The sequence below is a fragment of the Chelonia mydas genome, chromosome 6 (assembly GCF_015237465.2).
Source record: "Chelonia mydas isolate rCheMyd1 chromosome 6, rCheMyd1.pri.v2, whole genome shotgun sequence".
Lineage (NCBI taxonomy): Eukaryota > Metazoa > Chordata > Testudines > Cheloniidae > Chelonia > Chelonia mydas.
In genome coordinates, this window is record NC_051246.2 from 84,373,642 (window position 1) to 84,385,940 (window position 12,299).

Consider the following 12,299-nt stretch of genomic DNA (forward strand, 5'->3'; position numbering starts at 1 on the left):
GAAGTCCAAAGATATAATTGGGTTCTAAAAAGAAATAAGGAGGATACTGTGACACTGTATAAAAAGGAATTTGATCATCTACACTAGTATTGTCACCACTGTTACATAATTGCACTAAATCTTGTACAAAATATGCCATGTAAGGTATCTGTGGAGAAGTTGTGATCTGTTGAACAGTGCTATCTTGTTGAAATGTGTATTTCACCATTGTGTATGAAGTTATGAAATTTTATTGTATGCTTATTACTAAATGTGTTCCTGGGTAACACCCACAAGACAGATTTACATGAAGACTAGCCAGCCATGTGCTGATGGGCCATTAAGGAGAATCAACTCTTCCAGTGGGCCTCTCCCAAGGACACCTCAGAGAGCATATGGACAATGGATGCCCCATGACTCAGCAGGGCAGGTGGAATATGTGATGCATAGCTCCATGTTGGAGCCAGTACTTTTCCATGCACATGGACTGGGGGCAGGGGTGAAAGTAAGGCAGTACAGCGTACTGGCAACAAGTAGCTGCCAGTAACGGCCTGTACCACTGACTTTAAAGCGCTGCCAGCAGGGCTGCCAATAGGGGGGCACAAAAGGGGCAGCAACGACCCAGCAGAACCGCCACTGGGAGGCACAAAAGGGACACCACTTATGGGGGGAGAGGAGGGAAAGAAGTAGCTGTCCTGGGGCTGCAATTTAAAAGGGCCTGGGGCTCTGTAGTGGCAGTGGCTGCCGGAGTCCTGGGCCCTTTAAATCGCTGCTGGAGCCATGGGTGGTGCGGGCCAGGAAGTGCAGATGGGCTGGCTGGGGGACGCTGCCCCCAGGCCCGCCCCTTCCAGAGCAGCCCCGTACCGGTAAGAGCTCAGTTTTACTTTCACCCCTGACTGGGGGTATAAACTGGAAACAGTGACATCACCTCCTTTCCTCACTACTGCCCCACTACTCCCCCTTGTCTCTGGACTATGATTTCTAACAAGATGAGCTTTGAAAAATGGACTGAGGACCCCCATCTTTTGGGTGTACCAGTGAGACTTATTAAAAGCTAGCAGATTTAACTTCACGGCTCTTACCCTGATCTACAGACTCTGAAATCAACTGTAACGTATATGATTCACTTTAACCTTTTAATAACTCTCTTCTATTTTCACATTAATAAACCTTTAGTTTTAGTTTACTAAAGGATTGGCTGCCAGCATAGTTTTTGGGTGGGATCCTGAAGTATATTTTGACCTGGGGTGAGTGGCTGGTTCTTTGGGACTGGAAGAACCTAATGTGAGATGAATTTTGGTTTTAATAGTCTTTGTTCGTACAGTTTGGTTTGTCTGGGTGGAGCATGAGGGGCTGGAGGGCCTGAAGGGGACCATCTGTGGCTTCATAACAACTAGTATAGTAATTTGGAAGCACACATTTGTTACTGATTTGGTTAAGTTTTATGATAGAGTATACCACCTGTTTGGGGTACATGCCCTGTTTTCTGGCAGTCTGACCTGACACTGGCGGCGTGACAGATAGGTCCATCAATGACTATTAGCCAAGATGGTCAGGGGTGCAACCCATGCTCTGGATGTCCCGAAACCTCTCATTGCTAGAAGCTGTGGCTGGACAGCAGGGGATGGATCATTCAATAATTGCCTTGTTCTTTTCATTCCCTCTGAAGCATCTGGCACATGCCACTGTTGAAATACAGGATACTGAGCTAGATGGACTATTGGTCTGACCCAGTATGGCCATTCTTATGTTAGAGATTCTGAGCTACTGAGTTAATCCAATTTGTAGTTATTACTCATAATGGTCAGCTAACTATGGCTCTTTAACGTGAAAGGTTTTTTGCTAAATTTGTAAACAGAGAATTTAGCATGTGCTAATATTGCATGTAGATTTTATCTTAATCCTTCTCAGGAAAAAATTGGTATTCTAGATATAATTTATAAACATTTTAATATCATATTACTATAAAATTTAAAAACAATTAAAATTATATCTGTTTACTACATGTGAATTCAGTTTTCCTTTATTCACCCTTTATTCCTGACCATAGGAGTCATGGGAATGCCATATTCAGATTAGTTAATGTAACAAAGGACTGAAAGTAAATTGCAGTGAATTAATTAATTTGTTATATACATAATATATAATGTAATATATACATTAATTATATGTTCCATTACTTACCCTATTTTTATATAAATGTGTTGAATGATTTAAAAAAGTTTCAGTTCAATCCTGCAAACCTAAATCACAGGAGTAGTCTTTACAAAATCAAATAATCCCATTGAGCTAAATTCTCTTATTTATATCAGTGTTAAATCCAGAATAACTCCCCCAAAATTTGTGGAGTTACACCAAGGCAATAGAACAAAAGAATTTGGTTCCTTAACTTCTATTGGACTATTCATGTATGTATGAGTAAGGGTTGCAGGGCTGGGACCTTTATTTAAAGAGGATTAAACATTATGAAACAGTAATACGTTTAAACAAAATCAAATTCAGTTGCCTTTTAAAATCTTAAAGAAATAATGTCATAGCAGGTAAATTAAGAGATTAAAAATGTTAATTGCAAAAATTAAGCAAAACTATTACATTACCTGTTAAATATCCGCACGTAGTCATACCTGAGGATCTGAACTTGCAAACCGTTAAGGCAAGTGAGTAACTTTACTCATGAAAGTATTATATTCTTATGTTTATGTTCTTCAGTAAGCCCATGGCTTCAAAATAAGTAAAATTACTCATGTGTCTAAGTGTCTCTAGGGTCATAAAGACCCTTTTGGTCATTACAGTCTAGTCTAGCCTAGCTTTTTCAGAGGCTATATGTCTTGTGGGGGTTGTTTTTTTAAAATTAAAAATTTTAAAATATGATTGCTTATTTATTGTTTTAAAAGACTTTTTTTCAATGCAGTTGCTAATTTTTTGTTCAACTGCAGCAAAATAAAAAGTATGAGCTCCCTCTGCTGAGCAGTGATCACTGTTTCTGCAGTTGTGCACTCTCTGGCTAACATGTAGGCTGAGAAGTAAACAAATATTTCCTAGATACGTCCTTCCGTATTAGAAACAATAATAAAATAAATATATCAGATTGAAAGCATGAAGGAAGCAACTGTACTCTTAAGAAAGTGGTACAAACATTTAAAAAAAGAAAGTTAACTATATAAATATTTTAAATCATTTTCCCTAATCAAAAACAAGATATCCTATTTCTGACAGTTCTACAATAAAATATTTGTAAGAAGCACCGATAAAGTTATTCCAACAAGAATTAAACAAATCTTAACGTGGTACAGATAAGGATTGCTGATTGACTATTAAGGCCTCCCAAGAACTTTCTCCCTTCATCAGTTATTCAAAATGTATGTTGCAATCTCTTTTCTAATGCAGCACATCTAAACAACCTAAGATCCTCACTTTCACATTTTTAGTGCTTACTGATGTAATAGGGCACATATTATAACATTTGTACAAATACTATTAAAGTGAATAAGAAACCTTATTAAAATATATATTAACAAGATGTACATAGCTCTATGTACAAAAATATTTGACAGGAATGTTATTTCCTTTCAGTTCCATGCTGCATAGGCCATTTCTATTTTATAAATCAATAATACTGAATTATATTATCTAATAGTTACATACCATTTTTCATCTTAAGTACTCAAAGTCCTCTATGAATGTTAAATAAGACTCACAACACCCATGTGATTAGTTAAGTGGTAATATCAGTAGTTAAGGTAGAACTGAAAGATGAGAGAGAGCTCACATGGCTCCAGCAAAAGAAGAGAAGAAAAGTGCCATGAGAGAGTGCTCCTTATGGAAGCCAAGAGGTGGGGGAAGCTCTCCCTCTGTTTTTGGCAGAGGAGAAAGAGATGTGGTTTAAACTCTCCGCTTGCCCATTTAACTCCTGATTATTATCCCCATTTTTTAGATGGAGAGAATGGAGCAGAGAGTTGCCTTGTTCAAAGTCACACAATGGCTGTAAATGGATAGCACTAATTTAGCAACTCTACAGTTTGTTCATGTTAGCCAGGCTATTTTAATGGACATTTTTATTTCCTATCCACAAATGCTCTTAACTATACAATTGAATTTGAAGAGCCCTCCAGGTACCTATCCTACAGTTCTTGGAATAGCTCCCTAATGCAGTGTCTTTGAAATTTTGAATTGTCTTCCGGGAACCCAATGGAATTGTTGAAGATGTCAAATCCCCCAACTGCCTGGGGAAATTCTAATAAGCCTCTGGGTGCTGGCATAATTTCCTAAATCCTTTCCTAGAACAGAGATCAGGAAGAATTCTCAACTCCCACTCCTTGTTCAGTAATTATTATTACTATTGTAGCACACTGAGCTGAGATCAAGGCCCCATTGCGCTATGCACTGTACATACACACAGTCTTTGTTCTGCCAAATATACAATATAAATAGAAATGCTAAAGCACGGAAGAAAGAAAGTGCTAGTATCCCCAACAGAGGCACAAAAAATGAAGGGATTTGGCCAAAGTCACAAAGGAAATCTGTGGCAGAGCTGGGAATTAAGCCCAGATTTCCCGAGCAGTCCAGTATCTTAACCATTCATAAGACCATCCTTCCCCTCTGAAAGTTGTTCAGTGGAGCTTCAGAATAGCAACTCCCAGGTGTCTGTGGCAAGGTAGTAGAGGGTGTTCCAGCAGTATCTGCAGATAGTCAGAGACCAACACCAAACACTGATGGAGTTTGGGATATAAAGGTTGTGAATCCTCACCCTGGAAGAACCTGGCTCTCTGCAGTACTTGGGGATGAAAATCCAGATGATGACCACTGATTAGTGGAACGGAGTTATTCTCAAGACATAAGATGAGTAGCAGTGGCTGAATAATTTCAGGATGAGGAAGGAGACTTTCAAATACCTCAGTGATTAACTCGACTCGACACTGCAGTTACATTAGAGTACCTCTAGCTGTGGAAAAGGGAGTGTTAGGGTAAGTCTACACTACGAAATTAGGTCAAATTTATAGAAGTCGGTTTTTTAGAAAGTGTTTTTATACAGTCGATTGTGTGTGTCCCCACACAAATGCTCTAAGTGCATTTAGTCATCGGAGTGCGTCCACAGTACCAAGGCAATCGTCAACTTCCAGAGCATTGCACTGTGGGTAGCTATCCCGCAGTCTCCGCCGCCCATTTGAATTCTGGGTTGAAATCCCAATGCCTGATGGGGCAAAAACATTGTCGCGGGTGGTTCTGGGTACATATCGTCAGGCCCCCCCTTCCCTCCTTCCTTCCCTCTGTGAAAGTAACGGCAGACAATCGTTTTGCACCTTTTTTCCTGGGTTACCCGTGCAGATGCCATACCACAGCAAGTATGGAGCCTGCTCAGCTCACCGTCACCATATGTCTCCTGGGTGCTGGCAGATGCGGTACTGCATTGCTACACAGCAGCAGCTCATTGCCTTTTGGTAGCAGACAGTGCAGTATGACTGGTAGCCATCGTTGCTGTACTCCTGGATGCTCTTTTAGCCAACCTAGGTGAGGTCAGTCAGGGGCATCTGGGACAGACATGGGAGTGACTCAGCCAGGTCATTTCCCTTTTTAAGTTTTGTCTCATGGAGATTCAATCCTGCTGGCAGTCGTACTGCACCGTCTTCTGCCGAGCACCCAGGAGATGACGATGGCTAGCAGTCATACTGCACCATCTGCTGCCAGCCTAAGATGTATAAAGATAGATGAAGTGGATCAAAACAAGAAATAGACCAGATTTGTTTTGTATTCATTTTCTCCCCGCTTCCTCCCTCTGTGAAATAAACGGCCTGCTAAACCCAGGGTTTTGAGTTCTATCCTTGAGGGAGCCATTCTGTTTCTCCTTGATGCAAAGCCACTCTCTTTGTTGATTTTAATTCCCTGTGAGCCATGTTGTCAGTCGCCCCTCCCTCCGTCAGAGCAACGGCAGACAATCGTTTTGCGCCTTTTTTCAGCGCAGACGCCATAGCACTGGTAACATGGAGCCCGCTTAGACCACCACGGCAGTTATGAGCACTATAAACACCACGCGCATTATCCAGCAGGATATGCAGAACCATAACCTGCAAGAAAAGCTAAACCAGGCGAGGAGGAGGCAACTGCAGCGCGGTGATGAGAGTGATGAGGACATGGACATAGACTTCTCACAAAGTACGGGCCCCTGCAATGTGCACATCATGGTGTCAATTGGGCAGGTTCATGGCATGGAATGCCGATTCTGGGCCTGGGAAACAAGCACAGACTGGTGAGACCGCACAGTGTTGCAGGTCTGGGACGATTCCCAGTGGCTGCGAAACTTTCGCATGCGTAAGGACACTTTCATGGAACTTCGTAACTTGCTTTTCCCTGCCCTGAAGCGCAAGAATACCAAGAGGAGAGCAGCCCTCACAGTTGAGAAGCGAGTGGCGATAGCCCTGTGGAAGCTTGCAACGCCAGACAGCTACCGGTCAGTCGGGAATCAATTTGGAGGTGGGCAAATCTACTGTGGGGGCTGCTGTGATGCAAGTAGCCAACGCAATCACTGAGCTGCTGCTATCAAAGGTAGTGACTCTGGGAAATGTGCAGGTCATAGTGGATGGCTTTGCTGCAATGGGATTCCCTAATTGTGTTGGGGCTATAGATGGAACCCATATCCCTATCTTGGGACCGGAGTACCAAGGTAGCGAGTACATAAACCAAAAGGGGTACTTTTCAATGGTGCTGCAAGCACTGGTGGATCACAAGGGACATTTCACCAACATCAGTGTGGGATGGCCGGGAAAGGTACATGATGCTTGCATCTTCAGGAACTCTGGTCTGTTTTCAACAGCTGCAGCAAGGGACTTACTTTCCAGACCAGAAAATAACCATTGGGGATGTTGAAATGCCTATAGTTATCCTCGGGGACCCAACCTACCCCTTAATGCCATGGCTCATGAAGCCATATACAGGCAGCCTGGACAGTAATCAGGAGCTGTTCAACTATAGGCTGAGCAAGTGCAGAATGGTGGTAGAATGTGCATTTGGGTGTTTAAAAGCGCGCTGGCGCAGTTTACTGAGTCATTTAGACCTCAGCAAAACCAATATTCCCATTGTTATTACTGCTTGCTGTGCACTCCACAATCTCTATGAGAGTAAGGGGGAGACAGTTATGGCGGGGTGGGAGGTTGAGGCAAATCGCCTGGACACTGATTACACACAGCCAGACACCAGGGCGGTTAGAAGAGTACAGGAGGGCACGGTGCGCATCAGAGAAGCTTTGAAAACCAGTTTCAGGACTGGCCAGGCTGCGGTGTGAAAGTTCTGTTTGTTTCTCCCTTGATGGAAACCCCCACCCCGCCGGGTTCAGTCTACTTTCCTGTAAGCTAAGCACCCTCCCCTCGCTCCTTCGATCACCGCTTGCAGAGGCAATAAAGTCATTGTTGCTTCACATTCATGCATTCTTTATTAATTCATCACACAAATAATGGGATAACTGCCAAGGATTGTGGTGGCTGCACCCCCTAGAATGGCATGCAGCTCATCATAGAAGCGACATGTCTGGGGCTCTGAACCGGAGCGGCCGTTTGCCTCTCTGGTTTTTTGGTAGGCTTGCCTGAGCTCCTTAATTTTCACGCGGCGGTGCTGTGGGTCCCTGTTATAGCCTCTGTCCTTCATGCCATTGGAGATTTTTTTCAAATATTTTGGCATTTCGTCTTTTTGAACCGAGTTCTGCCAGCATGGATTCGTCTCCCCATACAGCGATCAGATCCTGTACCTCCCGTTCAGTCCATACTGGAGCTCTTTGGCGATTCTGGGACTTCATGGTTTCCTGTGCTGATGGGCTCTGCATAGTGACCTGTGCAGGTGAGCTCACCATGCTGGCCAAACAGGAAATGAGATTCAAAAGTTCTTGGGCCTCTTCCTGTCTACCTGGCCAGTGCATCTGAGTTGAGAATGCTGTCCAGAGCGGTCACAATTGAGCACTCTGGGATAGCTCCCAGAGGCCAATACCATCGAATTGTGTCCACACTACCCCAAATTCGACCCAGCAAGGCCGATTTCAGCGCTAATCCTCTCATCGGAGGGTGGAGTAAAGAAATCGATTTTAAAAGCCCTTTAAGTAAAAAAAAGGGGCTTTGTTGTGTGGATGGGTGCAGGGTTAAATTGAAGTAACGCTGCTAAATTCGACCTAAACTCGTAGTGTAGACCAGGCCTTAGCTACCACAGGTATTTGCCAGTTAGCACTACTTTAAGGTTTGGAAGTACACAGTCAGTGCTGTTATCAGAGAGGTGTCACATAGCATATGGCAATGTATGCATGGCATAAGTGTGAGATCAAGGTGGCCAATGTGCCAAAGGTCATTCAGAGATTTAGCAGGATGGTGCCTATGTGCTCATTCTGTTTCTCACAATAAACTAAGAGTGCATTAACAGAAAAGGGTACTACTCAGGACTCAATGGATCTCTGTTGCAGATTTCTGGAGTTGTACATAGGGTGACCAAGAAAAGTATAAGATGCAAGAAGTTTTAAAAACTCTGGACTTCTAAGAAGTGGGCAGAGGGAACTCTATTCCCACCTAGCACTGCTGTCTCTGTTTCCACTTGATTTTCGGTGACCTTTCCTATCATCTTTTGTAATTGGTAGTGAAACAATTTCCAGATTACACAAACCTGTACTCTAAGCAGGTGAAGGGAGGGTCACAGTGAAATGTGCTTCTGCGAGACTGAATGCAAGATAGAGATAGGTCTATTAATCCCAATCCAAGTTTAGTGACGAATGTAACATTTATAATATTTGCCTATTGCATAATGTATGTGAAAGCAAAGGTAAAGTCTTCCACAACCAGCACAGGAAGGGAGCTGCAGCACTTGGAGCAGCCTAAGGACAGAAAGAAAACTATTGCAGCTGAGGACATAATTCACATTAGCAGACTCTATTGTTTGTGCATTGCTCAGTTTAGAAAGTGTTCTGTGTGCACACTTTCAAATTACATCATAAGGACATGATTTGGAATTATTGGATGAAATTCAATGGCCTGTGTTAGGTTGCAGCCCAGATTAGATGATCATAATGGTTCTGTTTTAATAATCTATGAAAGGGAGGTGGGAAATTACTAAATATTACCTTTTGGGAAATTAAGATATGGCACCTCAGTACAGAAAAGCATGACTCAGGTTTTTATCTAGGCAAAGAATAAGAGTTGTTTAAAATGGTGTCGTGATATCTGTTTGAAAGGAATATATTAATGTCAGAGAAATAGGCATATCTGGCTTTGAAAAAAATCAATGTATTTGTCACTTTATAAATAGTTTCTTTCAATAAATGGCTCATAAAGCAATAGATGTAGCAGTAGAAATGAGCTCACCAACCAGCAACCATTGACCTTTGAGACTGTTAGAAACAGAAGATGGTAGAAGGGAACTCCTGCAAGCAGGAAATAGTACCCTGGGAGAAATAAACAAAATGGCAACAACCCACAGGAACATAAGTTTTTGTAGGCATGAGGTGGCAAATTCTGTTCCGACTTACATGCGATGGAGCCACACTGAAGTCTGTGGAGTTGGACAATAACAAGTCAGGGTATAATTTGGCCTGAAATCTGGTCTGTTGTATTTTTGTTAACCTCCAATTTCACCCTTCTCAGAAATATTTCAAATACAGTAAAATAATCCATAAACTTCAAAAGATTGTCTGAAGCTATTAAGGGCATAAAAACCTACTGATTCTCTGTTAGAAAACACATCAAAGGATCAATTTCTGAGATGTATCAGCCTCCAGCCATTCCTCTTGAGTCACTGAAACCTGCCGCTGCTCAGCACTTTTTAGGAGTTGGCCTGAAACAGGGGAGGGTATGAAAAACGAAGGTTTTCCAAGTTGATAGAATTTTAATGAATTTGCACAAATTTTCCACCAGAACAATCTCTCCTATGTAGGGTTCTTTACTAGGAATTTAAATGAGTCACTGTGTCTGTTATAAACAGATAGTGAATTATTAATGAGTAAATGTATAATTTGGGACTGAGTTCATAAATAAATGTTTCCAAATGATTTATGTGCATAGTTCCATTTTCTTTTGAATTGTAAAAAAAAAATAATTCCCAGGAAATAAACATCCCTAAGCACTTTGTAATTACCAACAAATGTATAGTTTGACAAATCTGAAATAATCCTATCAATCTCCTGTATTAAAAAATAAACTATCTATGGAGAAAATGTAGATTGTTGTGATGGTGTAGTTTGATCCTGGAGATTACTAATGTACATTAAAGTATATTTTATTTGAATCTAAACTAAAAACAAGTCAAATATTTTCAGATATTGGGCCATGATTCAGGATTTCATAAGGTATGCATCAGAATAGAATACAGCTCATTGTGTTGCATAGGAATTGCCATACTGGATCAGAGAAGAGGTCCTCCTAGTCAAATATCCTGTCTCTAACAATGGCCTGAACTTGATGATCCTGGGGAAGGTGCAAGAAACTCCACAGTGAAGTAAACCAAGGTGAAGTAATCTGCCCCCCATGAAGGTATCATCTTAACCCCCTGATAGTTAGAGAGTGGCATAAATCCTGAGGCATGAAGTTTTATATCCTTTCCAGATTTCTTTTCACACATATTATAATTGTGGATATTCTTGATATCCATATAATTGTCCAATTTTGCTAAATTGTTTGCCTCAACATCCTGTGCCAATATGTTCCACACTTTAATCACAGATTGAGTGAACATTTTTTATCAGTTTTGAATTTGCCTCCTCATTTAATTGAATGCCCCTTTATTCTGTTGTCCATGGCTAGTAACACAAAGAAGCTTCCAATCTACTTTCTATACACCATTAATTATTTATCATGTTAGTATAGCAGTACCTACAGGCCAACCAAGAACGGGGCTTTATTGTGCCGGCACTGTACGTAAAAGAAGAGCCAGCCCCTGTCCTGCAGCATTTACAATTTAACAGACAAGACAGACAAAAGATAGGGGGAAAGGATGCAACACACCAGGCACGGTGAGCAACGTGATTGCTGCAGATGTCCCGTTAGTTCCAGATTTTTTATTTTTGCTTTGTTATTTAACTCCTTTCCATTGAGATATATTAGGAGGAGATTAGCTACATGGAAAGAAAAAGGAAGCAATTAGCACAGGGCAGAGAATGCTTACAGTGAAAACTCCAGTAAGCAGCTTGATGATCTCATCCGTGTCCTTTGGTCCCTACTTGAGCTGCTTTCTGCAGCTGCTGTGATGGCTTCCTTCCGTGGCTGTTTGTTCCCTGCAGTTTCTTTCCAAAAAGGTACCTGACTGGAGGCAGGGATGTGCCATATGGGTCCTAGTGCCACCACAGAAGACATCTTTCCTGCAACATTCTGGTTGTGAGGTTTGTGTGTGCATTCTAGTGATCTAATATGGCCCTGTCAAGGCTCCTTCCCCACTCTGAACTCGAGGGTACAGATGTGGGGACCCGCATGAAAGACCACCTAAGCTTATTTCTACCATCTTAGGTTAAAACTTCCCCAAGGCACAAAGTCTTTGCCCTTGAATTAGGTAAACACTGCCACCACCAAGTGATTTAACAAACAATCAGGGAAAGGACCACTTGGAGTTCCTATTTCCCCAAAATATCCCCCCAAGCCCTTACACCCCCTTTCCTGGGGAGGCTTGAGAATAAACAAGTTGAGCACAGACCAGCTTGCGTTTCTTAGGATCCTAGAAACCCAATCAGATTCTTAAAAAACAGAACTTTATTAGAAGAACAAAAAAAGAATAAGAGAACAACTCTGTAAGATCAGAATGGAAGATAATCTTACAGGCAGTCAGATTTAAAACAGAGAATCCCTCTAGGCAAAACCTTAAGTTACAAAAAGACACAAAAACAGGAATACACATTCCCTCCAGCACAGCGAATTTACAAGCCAAACCAAAGAAAACCTAACACATTTTCTAGCTAGATTACTTACTAACTTTACAGGAGTTGGAGGGCTTGCATCCTTGATCTATTCCGGCAAAGGTATCACACAGACCAACAAAAGCCTTTTCCCCCCTCCAGATTTTAAAGCATCTTGTGCCCTCATTGGTCATTTTGGGTCAGGTGCCAGCCAGGTTACCTGAGCTTCTTAACCCTTTACAAGTAAAAGGACTTTGTCTCCGGCCAGGAGGGATTTTATAGCACTGTATACAGAAAGGTGGTTACCCTTCCCTTTATATTTATGACAGGTCCCCATTATTATAGTGTCTGAATGCGTCACAATCTTTAATATACTTATTCAGACAACACCTCTGTGAAATAGAGAAGTACTATTATTACTATTTTACAGATGGGGAACTGAGGAACAGAAAGGCTAAGTGACTTGCCTACATCAATA